Source organism: Piliocolobus tephrosceles, chromosome 5 (genome assembly GCF_002776525.5).
Source record: "Piliocolobus tephrosceles isolate RC106 chromosome 5, ASM277652v3, whole genome shotgun sequence".
NCBI lineage: Eukaryota > Metazoa > Chordata > Mammalia > Primates > Cercopithecidae > Piliocolobus > Piliocolobus tephrosceles.
Genome location: NC_045438.1, coordinates 88,995,048 through 89,011,833, shown reverse-complemented (window position 1 = coordinate 89,011,833; position 16,786 = coordinate 88,995,048). Strand labels below are relative to the sequence as shown.

The window sequence follows — 16,786 nt, the reverse complement described above, 5'->3', positions numbered from 1 at the left end:
AACAATGAGATCACTTGGACACAGGAAGGGGAACATCACCCACCGGGGCCTATTGTGGGGCGGGGAGTTGGGGGAGGAATAGCATTAGGAGATATACCTAATGTAAATGATGAGTTAATGGGTGCAGCACACCAACATGGCACATGTATACATATGTAACAAACCTGCACGTTGTGCACATGTACCCTAGAATTTAAGGTATAATAAAAAAAGAAAAAGAAAAAGAGGCTGAGGTGGGAAGATCGTTTGATCCTGGGAGGTTGAGGTTGCAATAAGCTGAGATCATCACACCATTGCACTCCAGCCTGGATGACAGAGCTAGACCCCATCTTGAAAAAAAGAAAAAACTAAACTAAAAGAAATAATTTTCCTGATGGCATCCAACCTCATTTTTCCCCAAAAAAATCAGCCAGATGACATATGTATTTATAAGGTAAAGTTTATATCAGAAAATAATCATATAAAAATAATTACTTTGAATGCATTTAACTATACAAATTAATTCTTCACTATTATCTTCTGTAAAGGACAGAAAACCAATTATTCAAGACCAACAATATATTAAACACAGCTTCTTTACAAAAAAGATCATTTGGTTTCATTGCATAGCAATTAATTTTTACTCATGTCTTATATAAAGTAATTTTAACCTGGTAATGATTATGACAATATATCTAAAATACATTCAGCTAAGTCTTGGCCTTTGATACCCTAAAATTTACAGCAAAATATCACTTTACAGTACCCCCAAATTATTTCATTGAGGTATGAATATAGGATATAAGCAAGTGTTACAATTTTGTGATTTAAGTGACATGTTTGCTTAAATTTTTTTTAAAAAAAAAGGAAAGAACACCTGTACCTAAGAGGACAAATGGATTTTTAAAACATTGGATGAGAGGTTTAAGTATTTTTCGCTTAAAAGTCTTATTACTGATCATTATAGATTCTTTCTAAGGCTGAAAAATTGTTAGCCATCAACATCAACACTAAATTTTCCCAAATAGATTTCTTGAAATCACTGAAATCATTTGAAAAGTTTCAAAAGCTTTTCAGCAAGATAGAGTGCTATTTTATCATGAGAAGTTGTAAGGCAAATTTCACAGTTACTAAATCAATAGAGAAAAGTATCTGTTAAATAAGCAGATTGAGACTTTTCAGTAAATAACTGAAACTAGCAATGTACACAAATGATGAAAAATCAAAATTTAAGATCTTCAATTGAAACATGCATGAATAATCCAAAAAAACCACTGGTTGCCAGTAGAGTTCCTAGTTATCATATGTACCTTTACACTATTTTAAAAAATCTTACACATGTGACAAAATCCTCTATGCCTATGACAGTGTGTATAGTGATTACTCATATAGTGAACCAGAAAGATCAGAATTATAAAATAATCCTCTATTGTGTCTTGATTTCTTAACTCTTCAAGCTAATGGAAGAATCTGCAGACTATGAGCATTAGACAGCAATTCCAACACATTTAATTACCAATTAATTTACACATGAAGTTGCAAATGTCTGTCTCTTCCTGTGTCCCTTGCCTATCCCTGAATAATGATCTCCTTCAAGGGATAATTCTATCATAGAATTTCCCATACTTCATTGTTTCTGCTTACCTGCTGTTTTACCCAGGTCTGGAAGACAGGCAATATACTATTCATATTTGTATGACAGCACTAGTACAATGTCGGGATGGAGCAGGGCCTTAATACATTTTAAATAAACAAATGGATGCATAAATATATTAATGTGAGACAAATTTTCAGTACTCTGTGGTTCAGTTATGTGTAGTTCTATTTTGAATAACCAAATCATCGAATTCAAATTTCAAACAAAGATTTATTTATGCAATAGTACAAAGAGTGCTCATGATTTTAAAATCTCCCAAATAATAATTAAGCTTTCCACACATATGTTAGGAAATCATTTAATTAAACTAATCCACTATTAACAAGTTTTTTCATTGACTTTAAACCAGGCATTCAAGATCAACTTTGGTTTGACCAAAATATATATCTACATATCAGCATAAGTGCCAGAGTTTATGGGGATTTTTTAAAGTACTTTCATCTTGACCAGGTTTCTCAATCTTGACACTAGTGACAGTTTAGGACAGACAATTATTTGTTGTAGGCAGCTAATCAGTACATTTTTGGTATTTAACAGATTGTGATAATCCATACACTAGAAATTTAGATGCACACTTCACCAACAAATATGACTGAATAGCAACATAAGACTAAAGGGCATAGCATTTGTCAAGTTTGAGTCACAAGTAGATATGACTTAATGCTTGATTTTGAGCAAATATTTAAGGTATTAAGGGTTAAATGGAGATTTGCCTCAATTATTGCATCTGCTAAATAAGGCTCATCAACTATTTATTGAACACATAGTACATGTTATGTGTGTTTCACTGGGTTGTTGGGAAGAAAAAATGAGACCAGGCGTTTTTGCATCCTATATAAATTATAAAGTGTTATATAAATGTTTATGTTATTAAGTTTTAAAATAGAGTCACTAATACGCACATGCTAAGTGAATACTGACTTTTATTCTTCACATTCCAGTATTGTGAAAGCTTCTGAGTTTAAGAATCAGTTTTCAGAGACCAAGGTCATTGCTTTTGGTGAAGAACCAATTTAGCTCCCTATCAGAGGCTTTTAACTTAAGGTTCACAGACCTAATCACAGATTCTCAAGGCACAGATGAGTAATTAATGAGGCCTGAACTTGGACATCTTTTTCATAAACTCCATGAGATTTAGTATTTCCTTCCATTTTAAATGAAATAAACAAGACACACATTAACAGTAGTTCCTGGCCAGGCACAGTGACTCATGCCTCTAATCCCAACAGTTTGGGAGGCCAAAGTGGGAGAATTGCTTCAGCTCAGGAGTTCAAGACCAGCCTGGGCAACATAGTGAGATCCTCATCTCTACAAAAAAAAAAGAAAAAAATTAGCTGGGTGTGGTGGCATGCACCTGTAGTCCCAGCTACTTGGGAGGCGGAGGTGGTAGGATGTCTTTTGCCCAGGAAGTCAAAGCTGCAATAAGCCAAGATCATGCCACTGCACTCCAGGCTGGGTGACAGAGTGAGACCTGTCTCAAAAAATAAAAAATAGCAGTTTCTTTGTCTTTTCAATAGAAATAACAATTATTTTTATGTCATGTTACATCTGTGGCATGTATCTGGAAATAACATTCATGTTCTTCATTACTTTGAAATTTCTGCAGCTTTAGATCTGCAATAAGGTTTGTTTTGTTTTGCTTTGTTTAGAGACAGTCTGTTGCCCAGGATAGAGTGCGGTAGTATAATCATAGCTCACTGCAGCCTCGAATTCCTGGGCTCAAGCAATCCTCTTGTCTTAGTTTCTTGAGTAGCTGGGACTGTACACATACACCACCATATCTGGAAAATTTTTTTTTTTTTGAGACAGGGTCTCACTATGTTGCCCTGATTGATCTCAAATTCCTGTCCTCTGTCCTCAAGCAATCTTCCTCCCTTGGCGTCCCAAAGTGCTGGGATTACAGGCATGAGCCACTGTACCTAGCCAACTGTTTTGTTTTGTTTTGTTTTGTTTTGTTTTTGAGATGGAGTCTCACCTTGTCGCCCACGCTGGAGTGAAGTTGCGTGATCTCAGCTCACTGCAACCTCCACCACCCAGGTTCAAGTCATTCTCCTGCCTCAGCCTCCCAAGTAGCTGGGACTATAGGCGCATGCCACCATGCCCAGCTAATTTTTGTATTTTTAGTAGAGATGGGGTTTCACCATGTTAGCCAGGACAGTCTTGATCTCTTGACCTCATGATCCACCCACCTCACCCTCCCAAAGTGTTGGGATTACAGGCTTGAGCCACTGCACCAGGTCCAACTTTTTAAAATAACATGAACAGGCACACAGGCTACTCATGTAGACAACCTTGATATTGATCCCTTTAAAAAATAAAACTTTACTTTAAATTGCCCATATTTAAATATATATCTTGCTGCATAAGTCTTCAATAAAGAGGAATACATCTTACAATACACATTTGTAAGATATATTTGTTAATATTTTGATATCTATATTTAATTACAAATGGTTTCCTTTGTAATGCTATGTATACTGTTTATTTAAAATCATTGCTTTAAGGAGTCCACAGACTTCATCAACTTTCCAACTTTTGTGCCTTTGGCACAAAATATGTTAAGAACTGTTGCAGAGGACTACACTTCAGTTTCTTAAGGGATATATACCTCAGACATGATATTCCCAGAAACACCACAAGATGGCTTTCTTGCTTCAGATCCACTGTGGAGATGTTTTTCTCTCCTTTTACAGTTACTTTACGGGGGGTTGTGAAGCTCGCTGTACTGGTCAGTTTTCCTAAGAAACTGAACCTTCATATATATGAAGAGATTTATTATGAGAGAAATACTGTAATTGGCTCACATGATTATGGAGGCTGACAAGTCCAAAGACCTGCTGCCAGCAAGCTAGAGACCCAAGAGAGCCAATGGTAACGGTGTAAATCCAGTCTGAAAGCCAGGAGGTTCAAGACTCAGGAAGAGCCCACATTTTAGTTTGAGTCCAAGGGCAGGAAAAAATTGATGTCCCAGCTTCAGGACAGTCAGGCAGGAGAAGTTCCCTTTTACTCAGCTTTTTTGTCCTTTAACTGATTGGATGAGGCCCACCCACATTAGGGCAATTTGCTTTACTCAATTCAAATGCTCATCTTATCCAGAAACACTCTCACTGACACTACAAGAGTTACAAGAGTAATGTTTAAACAAATGTCTGTATACCCCATGGCTTAAGTAAGTTGACAGAGAAAATTAATCATCACACTCACAGATATCGTTGAGTGAATGTTTACAATGTAAATAGGAACTACCCCAATGAAACAGCGTTTTGTCAGGTATGGCCCATAGTCTCATTAGGCTTATGATATAAAGAGCTTAACAGGATATTATATGAAAAGCTACACAAATAACGGTAACAATTATGATAAGTACAGGGAAAAGTAAAGGAAAAACTTAATTTGGGCAGTTAAAAAAGAATAGTTCACTGAAGAGTAATGTCAAAATGCAATCTGAAGGATGATTAGAAAGAGTAGCAGTTGACCAGGTGAGAAGTTGGGGGTAGGCAGAGAAGAAATAGCATGGACATAACGCCTCTTGCAGAAAAGCTTGGCTTCTCAGGGAAAGCATAGGGAAAGAAACTGCACCAACCGTGAGAAAATAATAAAAGATGAGCACTGGAAAGACGGTACGAACCTGAGTGGGCAAGTCCTAGTTAACCAGGTAAGAAGTTTCAAACATTATCCTAAGAGTAATGGGAAGCCCCAGCACCTTTGCTGACTAGTTATTCCATTTCATAAAAATGTTGTGAGTTTAGCAATAGTCAACCCGCATGTTTATCACTCACCATATTAAGGAATCCACATACTAAGGCTAGCTCAGATTAAAAAAAATAAACAAAAGGTGGTGAGTATAACAATGCTTTAGAACTAGTTTCAGACTACCAGGCAAATCATAGATGGTTCAACCTGATATCATGATTCTTAATCTGTTTTCGGTGTCTCTATAAAATTCACATATATACTTCCACCTGAAACATTTTTCTTCATAACATTATCTCCTATCTACCACACTAAGGGCATATCTGATTCATGCCCTATATCAATAACATTTTAACTTATGAAAATTAACTTTAAAAAATACTTCATACATTATCTGTAGTATATAATGAAAACACTGGTCACTGGCAACAGTGGTTGCCTCTAGGAAGGGGAACCAGCTAGCCCAGACACAGAAGTGGCAGACATACTTTTCATATTATTATATCTTCTTATTTTTAGAAAATTAATCTATGACTATTTTTAAAATATTAAGAACCATTCACCTCAATTTCTAAGAATCTTACATTCATATTTAATATTTACATTTATTAAATCTCAATGCTTTTGCTTCTGGCAGCTTTGACTATGGTAGAGACTACCAATTGCCTACCACAACATCTATTTCCCTTTTCCTTCCCAGGAACAGAATCCTAATATTATTTGGGGTTGCAATGCATTAAATAGACATTTCCTGACTCCCCTGTAGTTACATGTGGCCATATGACAGAGTTCTGAACAATGAGACCTAAGTGGAAGTATCATGTGAAATGTGGGGAAGGCTACTTTAAAAGAGGGGACTCCACTGAAAAGTAGGCCTTCTTGTAATTCTCTCATTTCTTCCAGCAGCCACCTTGGAATGTGTAGGTGGTATTTTTTTTTTCTTTTGAGATCAAGCCTTGCACTGTCACCCAGGCTGGAGTGCAGTGGTATGATCTTGGTTCACTGCAACCTTCACCTCCTTGGTTCAAGCGATTCTCCTCTCTCAGCCTCCCAAGTAGCTGAGACTACAGGCTCCCACTGCCATGCCCGGCTAATTTTTATATTTTTATTAGAGATGGAATTTCACCCTGTTGGCCAGGCTGGCCTCAAACTCCTGACCTCAAGTGATCCACCCACCTCAGCCTCCCAAAGTGTTTGAATTACAGGCATGAGCCACTGCGCCCAGCCTGTAGATGGTATCTTTAGACCTACATATTCAGTTAGGACCATGAAGTGATCCTGAAGATGACAGAGCAGCAAGAGAGAAGCCTATGTTCCTGATGACTTTGTGGACCCACCAAACAGTTTATCATAATTAAGCTATATCATAGTTAACTCACTTTTATTTTGCTTTTTTGTTATATGTAACAAAACCTAATCCTAAACGATATAGTGGTCATCCTTATACCCATTAAGGAAAAGAGATTCTCCAACACACATTGGACAGCATATAAAAGAGGTTATTGTGCATTTATCCCACAAGGTAGAATGTGAACTACCGAGAGGTGATAGCAATATCTGCAAGGTAAGACAATGTTACTTCAAGAATAATCCCTGATTCATCCATTCAACAAATTATTACAGAATACCTACTACATTCCAGGCCCTAAGAGCAACTATATTGAAAGATAAATCTATGATGCAAACCAGTATAACACTCCTTCCCACATCCACAAAGAAATTTTGTTTTGTTATTGTTGTTGTTGGGTTTTTTGTTGTTTTGTTTTTTGTTTTTGTTTGTTTGGCTTTAAGTAGTGGAAAATTTAATAGGCACGAAAGAAGGGGGAAGAAAGAAAGAAGAGGCTTCCCTCTATGGAGACAGGGAGTGGGCCCCAAAGCCAAGAGAGGGAACCCCAAAGAAATTTTGAACATAGAACTTTCTATTCTCCTTCACAGCACAAAGAGGGGCAGAAATGAAGTATGTAGATATCAAAAAGGCAAAACTTCTTTCTAAATCCTTAGAACACAGACATTTTATAAGTTATGTATAGAGATTTTGTCTTACATGAACCATTTCCGCATAATAATCTTTACTATTAATATTGATTGGTATAGCAAATATGCACCCAGTAAAATCGGAAAAAATTTTGAGTACACATTTGGGAACCAATTCCCTGATATTTTCCTTCTCTGAACTTAAAATCAAGTTAGACTGAGTTTCACACATTCATACCTTAAAAATAACAACCTGAGGGTCTGGTTCTGTGCAAAATGGTAGCTATAGTATACTTTGTCTCTCCCACTAAATCCAACAACAATCCTTGTGTAGGGAGCTATTGAGCAGCTATTTGAAGACTGGAAAAATAAACGATAGCAGAAGAACCAAGGAAGAAGATTAGAATCTAAAGTGCCATAAAACCAGATTAAGTTTCCTGGCACTTTTTTCTTCCAATATGACCTGGCTTTTTTTCTCTCTGCTGTAATCAACTGGCCTTGACTCAAACGCAGCAGAAAAGCTGAAAGTGCAACTGATTATGTACAAAGACTGCCAAGAGAAGCCTTATCTTTCTGGTCCAAGAATCGGAAAGGGGATGCTTAAAGGTCAGAGAAGCAAGAACATCCAATTTTCTATCCTCTCTAGTTCCAACTTCCAGATAATCCCACAGGGATGGCAGAAGCAAAAACCATGACAGAGGCCTAAAATTCTAAGGTAAGGGAATCATTCTTTTTACCAGAGGATATAGATCTGGTCTCAAGATCTTAGGTCAAATGCCTGTTGCAACTTTCTCTCCCTGTCTTCCAATCGCATGGCCCCAGATGCAAATACATCTGAAGGAAGTACACAACAGGGCAGGAAAACAAAAGTCCAGTTTTCTGTTCAGACAACTGGAAAGGGGGTCCTCATGGAAACAAAAAATATCAGAGAGATCACAGAAAGAAGGGAAATCATGAGAGCAATCCCATAAAATTGTATATTAACGTCTACACTCACCTTTGAGCTAAACGTGCATAGATCTGACCTTAAACAGCATACCAAAGGCTTTGAGAAGTAAACTATAGCATAAACTACTGCACAGATCCCACACTATCCACTGGGTGGTACACATAATGGACAAATCCAAATGGTACTACTGAGTAGACTTTGAAAACCATATTGGTATCGGAATCACAGGCCACAGGTGGGTCCAACTTGCAAAATGACCTAACCAGGTTGCGTGACCACTAAAGCTAAGAAGAACAGTATTCCCCTTAAGATATAACTGACAGCTAGAATTTCATGATATGCAAATGTCCGGAAAATATTAAAAAGTTACTCAACATAGAAAGAAACAGGAAAAACGTTACCTTGGAAAATAAAAGACAAATAAGCAAACACCAATCCTGAGGTGTCAGATCTTGAAATTTCTGTACAATGTACAAAGACTTAAAATCAGTTATTATAACTATGCCTAAGAACATAAGGGCAAAGTCTTTCTAAATAAATGGACAGAAAGTATTGGACAAGAAATAAAAGCTATACCAAATGGAAATTTTAGAACTTAAAAATACAGTAATTGTAATAAAATATTCATTGGATGGGCTCAAGAACAGAATTGAGATGAGAGTAGGAAGCGTCAGTGAACATAAAGCTAAATCATTAGAAACAAATCAGTCTGAAGAGAAAACAAGTCCTTAAAAAAGTAGGCCTTTTGATACTATCATGTAGTTACCTGAGGCTCCGAGTCTCAGGACAGTATCAAAAGGCCTAACATTTGTTTCATCAAAGTCCCGGAAAGAGAGGAGAAAGAAAAAAATATTTGGAGAAATAATGGCTGAAAATGTATCAAATTTGGTAAAAGACATATACTTACAGAATCAGGAAGCTCAGAAAACCCCAAGAAGATAAACCCCAAAACCTCCAAACCCAGAAACATTATATTTAAGATTCTGAAAGCTAAAAAGAAAATACCATTAAAACATCCAGAAAATATATGTTTATAATACATCGGTGTATTACAAATATATATCAACTTGAATGACTGCAGATTTCTCATCAGGAAAAAGAAATGGCAGGAGGAAGAGAAATGGCTTTTTTTTAGGTCTTAAAGGGAAAGAACCGTCAACTCATTATTCTATAACTATCGAAAATATCCTTCACGAATGAAGATAAAATAGACATTCTCAGAGGAAGAAAAACTAAGACAATTGGTTTCCAGCAAACCTGCTCTAAAAAAATGTTAGAGGACATTCTTTAAATGGAAGAGAAATGATACCCCATAAAAAAACATGGAACATGAGGAATGAAAGAGAGCAACAGAAATATTAACTACCTGGGTAACTATAATAGATTATCCTTTCTCTCTTAAACTCTTTAAAATATGTGTGACAGTTAAAAACGAAAGTTTAGGTCAGGAACAGTAGCCCAATTCTGTAATCCCAGCACTTTGGGAGGCTGAGGTAGGCAGACACCTTGAGCTCAGGAGTTTGACACTAGATGGGGTAATATGATGAAACTTGTTTCCACAAAAAAATGCAAAAATTAGCCAGGAGTGGTGGCACATGCTGTAGTCCCAGATGCTCAGGAGGCTAAGGTGGGAGGATGGCTTGAGCCTTGAGATCAAGCCTGCAGTGAGCCATGTTACCACAGCCCTCCAGCCTGGATGACAAAGCAAGACTCTGTCTCAAAAAAAATAAAACAAAATAAATAAATAATAATAATAATAATAAAGAAAAATAAACAAAATAAAAATAAATAAAAGTTACAGGCCACACCTATAATACCAGCACTTTGGAAGGCCACAATGGGAGGATTTCTTGAGCCCAGGAGTTTCAGATAAGCCTGGGGAACATGGTAAAATGCCGTCTCTATGGAAAAATACAAAAACTAGCCAGGCATGATGGTGTGCACCTAGAGTTCCAGCTACTCAAGAGGATGGACTGAAAAAAAAAAAAGAAAAAGGTATAAACATTACATTAAATTACTATTTTAAAAATGTTTATGTAATACATATAAATAGATATAAGAGGATATAATACATATAACTACAACATAAATAGAGGAAGGCAATGAGACCTATATAATGGTAAGATTTCTATATTTCAATGGAAGTGGTGAAATTTTAACTTTAAGTTGACTGTGAAAAGTTCTGTATGTATATCATAATCACCACACCAAGTACTAAAAACAAGTTATACAAAGAAATATTGTCAAAAATTCATGGAATAAATCAAAATGGAATAATAAAAATATTTAAGTAATTAAAAACTAGTTTGGAGAGGAAAAATAGAGGAATGAAAAATAGGGAAACAGACACCTATGATATGATAGAAATCTGTTTATCTCTCTGTGTATCAACAATTACATTAAATGTAAATGGCCTAAACACAGAAATCAAAAGACAGAGATTGTCAAAAATTGGCAATGGCTACAAGCAAACTTGACTGATTAGATCATTACTTCTTCTCACCTACATGTTCCTGTTAAAGTCCAGAAAATGTCAACTAAACAAAGCAAGGAAAAGTGCTGTATTATGAAATTTTGCTTCAATTACAGAAGCATATTATTACTTTGCTAGAGCTGCCACAACAAAGCACCACACAATGGGTGGCTTAAACATAAATTTATTTTATCAAAGTTGAGAAGGATAGAAGTCCAAAATCTATGTGTCTGCAGGGTTGATTTTATTCTATGGCTTCTCTCCTGGACTTACTAGGTAGCCATCTTAAGACTCTGAATAGACAATTTAAATGTATTTTAATATATTCTAAGCCTAAAAGGCCAATGCCTAATAGTGTAATGGAAGTCTTAGAACTCCTTCAGCCTCTGGATCTCTAAGGTTTTATTCTTCTGTTTTTCTTTTTTCTTTTTTTCTTTTTTTTTCTTTTTGCTTTGTTTTGTTTTTCTGAGACAAGGTCTCACTCTGTTATCCAGGCTGGAATGCAGTGGGTGTGATCATGGCTCACTGTGGCCTCCTACTTCAGCCACTCAAGTAGCTGAGACTACAGATGCACACCACCATGCCCAGTTTTTTGTATTTTTTTTTTCATTTTTGTAAAGACAGGGTTTTGCCATGTTTCCCAGTCTGGTCTTAAACTCCTGGGCTGAAGTGATCCTCCCACCTTGGCCTCCCAGGTGGCTCACATCTGGCATTACAGGTATGAGCCATCACACTTGGCCTCATAACATAATTACTAACATTAGTATGACTACTGTATTAGTCTGTTCTCATGCTACTAATAAAGACATATCCAACACTGGGTAATTTATAAAGGAAGAGGCTTAATTGACTCACAGTTCAGCATGGCTGGGTAGGCTTCAGGAAATATACAATCATAGCGGAGGGGGAAACAAACACATCCTTCTTCACATGGCAGCAGCAAAAAGAAAGAGCAAATTGGGGGAAAGCCCCTTATAAAACCATCAGACCTCGTGAGAACTCACTCACTACCAGGAGAACAGGAGCATGAAGATAACCACCCCCATCATTCAATTACCTCCCACTGGGTCCCTCCCACAACACATGGGGATTATGGGAACTACAATTCAAGATGAGATTTGGGTTGGAACACAGACAAACCATATCAAACATGCAAGTACTTTTGCTGATGTTCTTACTCAACCATTACCTGATTATTGAAAAAATAATACCAGTGTTTTAAAATCCAGGGTTTGTATATTAGTACAAAAGCTCTAGTAGTTATATTCTCCTGTTTTTAGAGAACATTATTCATTATTGTATTACTTGATTTCCTACTATAGTTTCAATGTGTCCCCCAAAGTTCATGTGTTGTTTAATCCCCGATGCAACTGTGTTGAGAGCTGGGATTTTTATGAGGTGATTAGTATTGTTAATGCAGGAGTGGGTTCCTTATTGTAAGCAAGAGTGGGTTCCTTATAAAAGCAAGTTCAGCCCGCTGTTGCTCTTTCTCACCCTCTACCATCCCCTCTCTTGCCTTCCACCATGGGATGATGTAGCAAGGAGGACATTCCCAGATGCTATATCACATAGCTAAATGGGAGACTTGGGACTTGGGCTCATTTCTTCTAGGCACAAAGTTTTAGAATGTCCATTCCTTTACATTACATTCTCCCCTACCTGTCCAAAAGTTAGAGGGAAATCAGAGCTGAAAAATGAAAAATCTCAAATCCATTCTTCTCTTCAATATTTCTTATACTCCATATCACCTGTCTCAAGAGTTATCACATCAAACTCATCTTTCTTATTACAGCACACATTTTGTTATTGTGATATTCTATACTACTGCTGTTGTTTCAACTGCAGAAAGGTAACAAACATATACAGAGGTATCTGGCTGTATATGACTTTCACATAAATGGGATTCTATCTTAAATAATAAATCAGTTTCTCACATTGCGGAAGCAACTCTAGAGAACTGTGGTTGGATGAAATTTTCTGAATAATTCATTCGGGTCTAGTTTACATTGAAGGAAAAGAGGTTTAGGGTACTTTTCCTTCATTGTCATGGATCTTATTTCTCTCTCTTTTCCTTACAACACACCCAACTAGGTCTTGTCATGCCAGGAAGCAAACAGCTACAAAAGCTGATTTTTTAGATTTAAAAGTTAGTAATGCTGACCCAAATTAACTTTGATAAAACACTATCTTCTCCTGGAACATAACTCTTAAGCATGACTTATACTGAACCAAACTGCCTAAAATATGGAAGAGTGGTGTCTTTTGGAGATTTACTTATGGGTCATATTATTATTTAATCTTAAGATATAGAAACCATGTAAGCACAATTATGATAGAAGTATCAATTAGTGTTTTCTACCATTGCAAAGGGAAATAAACTAATTGAGAAATAAAAAATAAGAATGATTATTTTATTGTGTGTAAAATTTTAATTTTGAAGGGCAATTTATGAAATATGATTATTAGTCACATGAAAATTATTGAGAAAAAATTTAAAACACAACTCATCCATATCAGACCATATCCCTGAAAATAAAATCAAAACCACAATGTCATACCATCTCACACCAGTTAGAATGGCAATCATTAAAAAATCAGGAAACAACAGGTGCTAGAGAGGAAGTGGAGAAATAGGAACACTTTTACACTGTTGGTGGGACTGCAAACTAGTTCAACCATTGTGGAAAACAGTGTGGCGATTCCTCAAGGATCTACAACTAGAAATACCATCCGATCCAGCCATCCCATTACTGGGGATATACCCCAAGGATTATAAGTCATGCTGCTATAAAGACACATGCACATGTATGTTCATTGCAGCACTATTCACAATAGCAAAGATTTGGAATCAACCCAAATGTCCATCAGCGACAGACTGGACTAAGAAAATGTGGCACATACACACCATGGAATACTATGCAGTCATAAAAAAGGATGAGTTCGTGTCCTTTGTAGGGGCATGGATGCAGCTGGAAACCATCATTCTCAGCAAACTATCGCAAGAACAGAAAACCAAATACCGCATGTTCTCACTCATAAGTGGGAATTGAACAATGAGATCACTTGGACACAGGAAGGGGAGCATCACACACTGAGTCCTATTGTGGGGAGGGGTTGGGGAGGATAGCATTAGGAGATATAACTAATGTAAATGATGAGTTAATGGGTGCAGCACACCAACATTGGACATGTATACATATGTAACAAACTTGCATGTTGTGCACATGTACCCTAGAACTTAAAGTATAATTAAAAAAATTAAAAATTTTAAAAAAACATTAAACATTAAATTAGACACGTTTATATAAAACTGGCAAAGATAAGCATCTCAAAAATAGTCTGGGCTGTGCACAGAAAAATATTAAATCTCCTAAACATGAGGCAGATTTACTTCCCCAATGGCTTTGATGAAATCCTACCTGGAATAACGCATATTTTCGTGTAAACAAATAGTTCTTAAACTCATACAGGAATCATAACAAATGAAAATCCTAATTCTCTTAAGTTTTATGAAAATTTTTGAATTCATATCACATCTACTGTTAACTTTGATTTTACCAAGATGAAGCACCTCCCTTAGGTTATCCAGCAAATAATTAAAATTTCATGACCTTATCAAACTTAAACCAAATTCCAACTTTTCTGACTATATTCCAGCATGCAATATAATGGCATAGGAAGGCAACTGAACTTTAGACTTCAATGTGAATTTATTTTCACAAAATTACTTTAAAGAGGATAATGCCCAAACGATCACTTTAAAAGCTGAGTTCTGTTTAAAGACAAAAATAAAGACATGGCTTATTCATTAAGTAAACATTTATTTAATGTCTACTGAGCAAAATACTGTACTAAATATTGTGACTCCTGCCCTATGACAATCAAAGAAATAAGAAAAAAAATACAACTTACGGCTGGGTGCAGTGGCTCACGCCTGTAATCCCAACACTTTTGGGAGGCCGAGGCCGGTGGATCACTTGAGGTCAGGAGATTGAGACCAGCCTAGCCAACGTGGTGAAACCCTGTCTCTATTAAAATATAGCAATTAGCTGGGCATGGTGTCGCATGCCTGTAATCTCAACTACTCAGGAGGCTGAGACACAAAAGTCACTTGAACCCAGGAGGTAAGAGTTTGCAGTGAATGGAGATCGCACCACTGCACTCCAGCCTGGGCAACAGAACAAGGCTCTGTCTCAAAAAAAAAAAAAAAAAAAAAAATACAACTTAGTAAATACAAAATTATACAGTCCAACTGAATAATAAAAACAGAGGTGTTAAATAATGATAATAAAACTAACATAACTAGGAAATGCTTCCCTAGAGAGATTACTATTAAATCAACTAAGACATTTTCATAGTAGAAATTAACACAAAAAGGAAAGAATTAACAGATTCAGCAAATATATTTTAAGTGGAAGGCTACATTGGGGAACTAATAAGATAAGTTTGGAGAAGACTATAAACCCAATTGACAGATTCATTTTACATTAAACATAATAGGAAATAACAACATACTATAAATGCTTGTATAATAGAGAAGTGAATAAAATGTTAATTAATGAAGGTATCTCTTGCATACATATATGTAGAATGAACTATATCAATGGAAATAAAACCAGCAAAACTGTTGTTGCAGCTACCCAAAGGTAAAATGATGAAGTTCTGTGTTAGTGTGGTTGAAAAAAATATGTGACAGGCTGGGTTGTTAGGGGAAAGTAAAATCTACTATTGCCTCTTTGGAGCAAAGGTTATTACAAAATAATAATAATAAAAATAAACCAAAACATTCCTGGGCTACTAGCAAACTTAAAGGCCTAGAGGTCTTGAGTGTATGACAGATGAATAAAGTCCCATAGCTGTAGTTTCAATGGTACCTAGGAAATTCTGTTACTCTCATAAGGCACCAGATCACCATCCTAGAACTAAGTAAAAGATTATTTCATTGATTGCCTCAAAGCTGGTACGCTGGATTGTGAATCCAATTTGACATAATACAAATAAAAAGTTCACTTTTTACAAATTTGAAAATGTGCTTTTAACATATTAATGTTACATCTTATCCTTGATGGAGGATCTTTGTGATACTATTATTCTGAAGTAGGAATTAATCCTTAATTCCTAGTAACCTTGTGAACAGGAGTCAAAAGGATTTTTATATCATAAATTCTTGATGTAAGCATAATAAAGGCAATAATTACTCTTGCTCAGGGATTGCCTATGCCATCTACACACTCTTAATAGACACTCTTGCCCCTGACTTGAGGAAAATCAAACAGGTTATACAACTCATGTGGTCTTTCTTAAGTGTCAACCCAAAACGTGGTCATAAATTACAGTAGGCAGGTGACACATACAAGTCACAAATTGTTTTGTCACATCAAATTTTACTTTTGTTTTACTGAAAATAGGTGGCAAACCTGCAGAATAATAAAAGAAAAAAAACAAACTAGCAATTAAATTTATTTTAAAGAAAGAAATAAGTAGGAATTATTTACAATTTCATAATGCTACATGCCCACAGATAGCACATAATCATAGATTTGTAAAAGGTGCCTGTCACCACAAAAAACAAGAAAGAACTCACACTGTCACTTATTAAATAAATCATGTCTTTAAGTCATTAATATGATCAACAAATCATCAGGAACACGACAAGGAAAAAGCTGAGCTCCTATTCTTAACGCAAAAAGCAGTCCACCAAAGAGACAACCAAAATAACTAAACAGACCTCTGTGCTGACTGAATGGCATTTTCAAAGTCCTGAATAAGTAGGAAATATCCAAAGCGCGCGCACACACACACAAACAAAAGGCACAATTCAGAGATAAACCTGGCTGTAAAATAAGTGTGGAAGCAAAATGATAAATTTGGAGGTATTTTTTTTTTTTATTTGAGAGAGATCCCGAGTGTTTACATTGCATCACCAGTGAAGGAAAATGAAGTGTTACCAGGATCCGAAAAGGAGTCTCTGAACAGGGTGTACACTGAATTCCCCTTTAATAAAAAGAAAACAGCTCTAAACAAAAAAAAAAAAAAAAAAAAAAAAAAAAAAAAAAAAAAA

General features: G+C 36.1%; 1 protein-coding gene across 1 annotated transcript in view; it reads right to left on the bottom strand.

The window, feature by feature from the left end:
- The window catches only part of ME1 (malic enzyme 1), a 224,103-nt gene that overhangs the window by 206,198 nt on the left and 1,119 nt on the right, over positions 1-16,786 (bottom strand). The gene's annotated exons all lie outside the window — the stretch shown is intronic.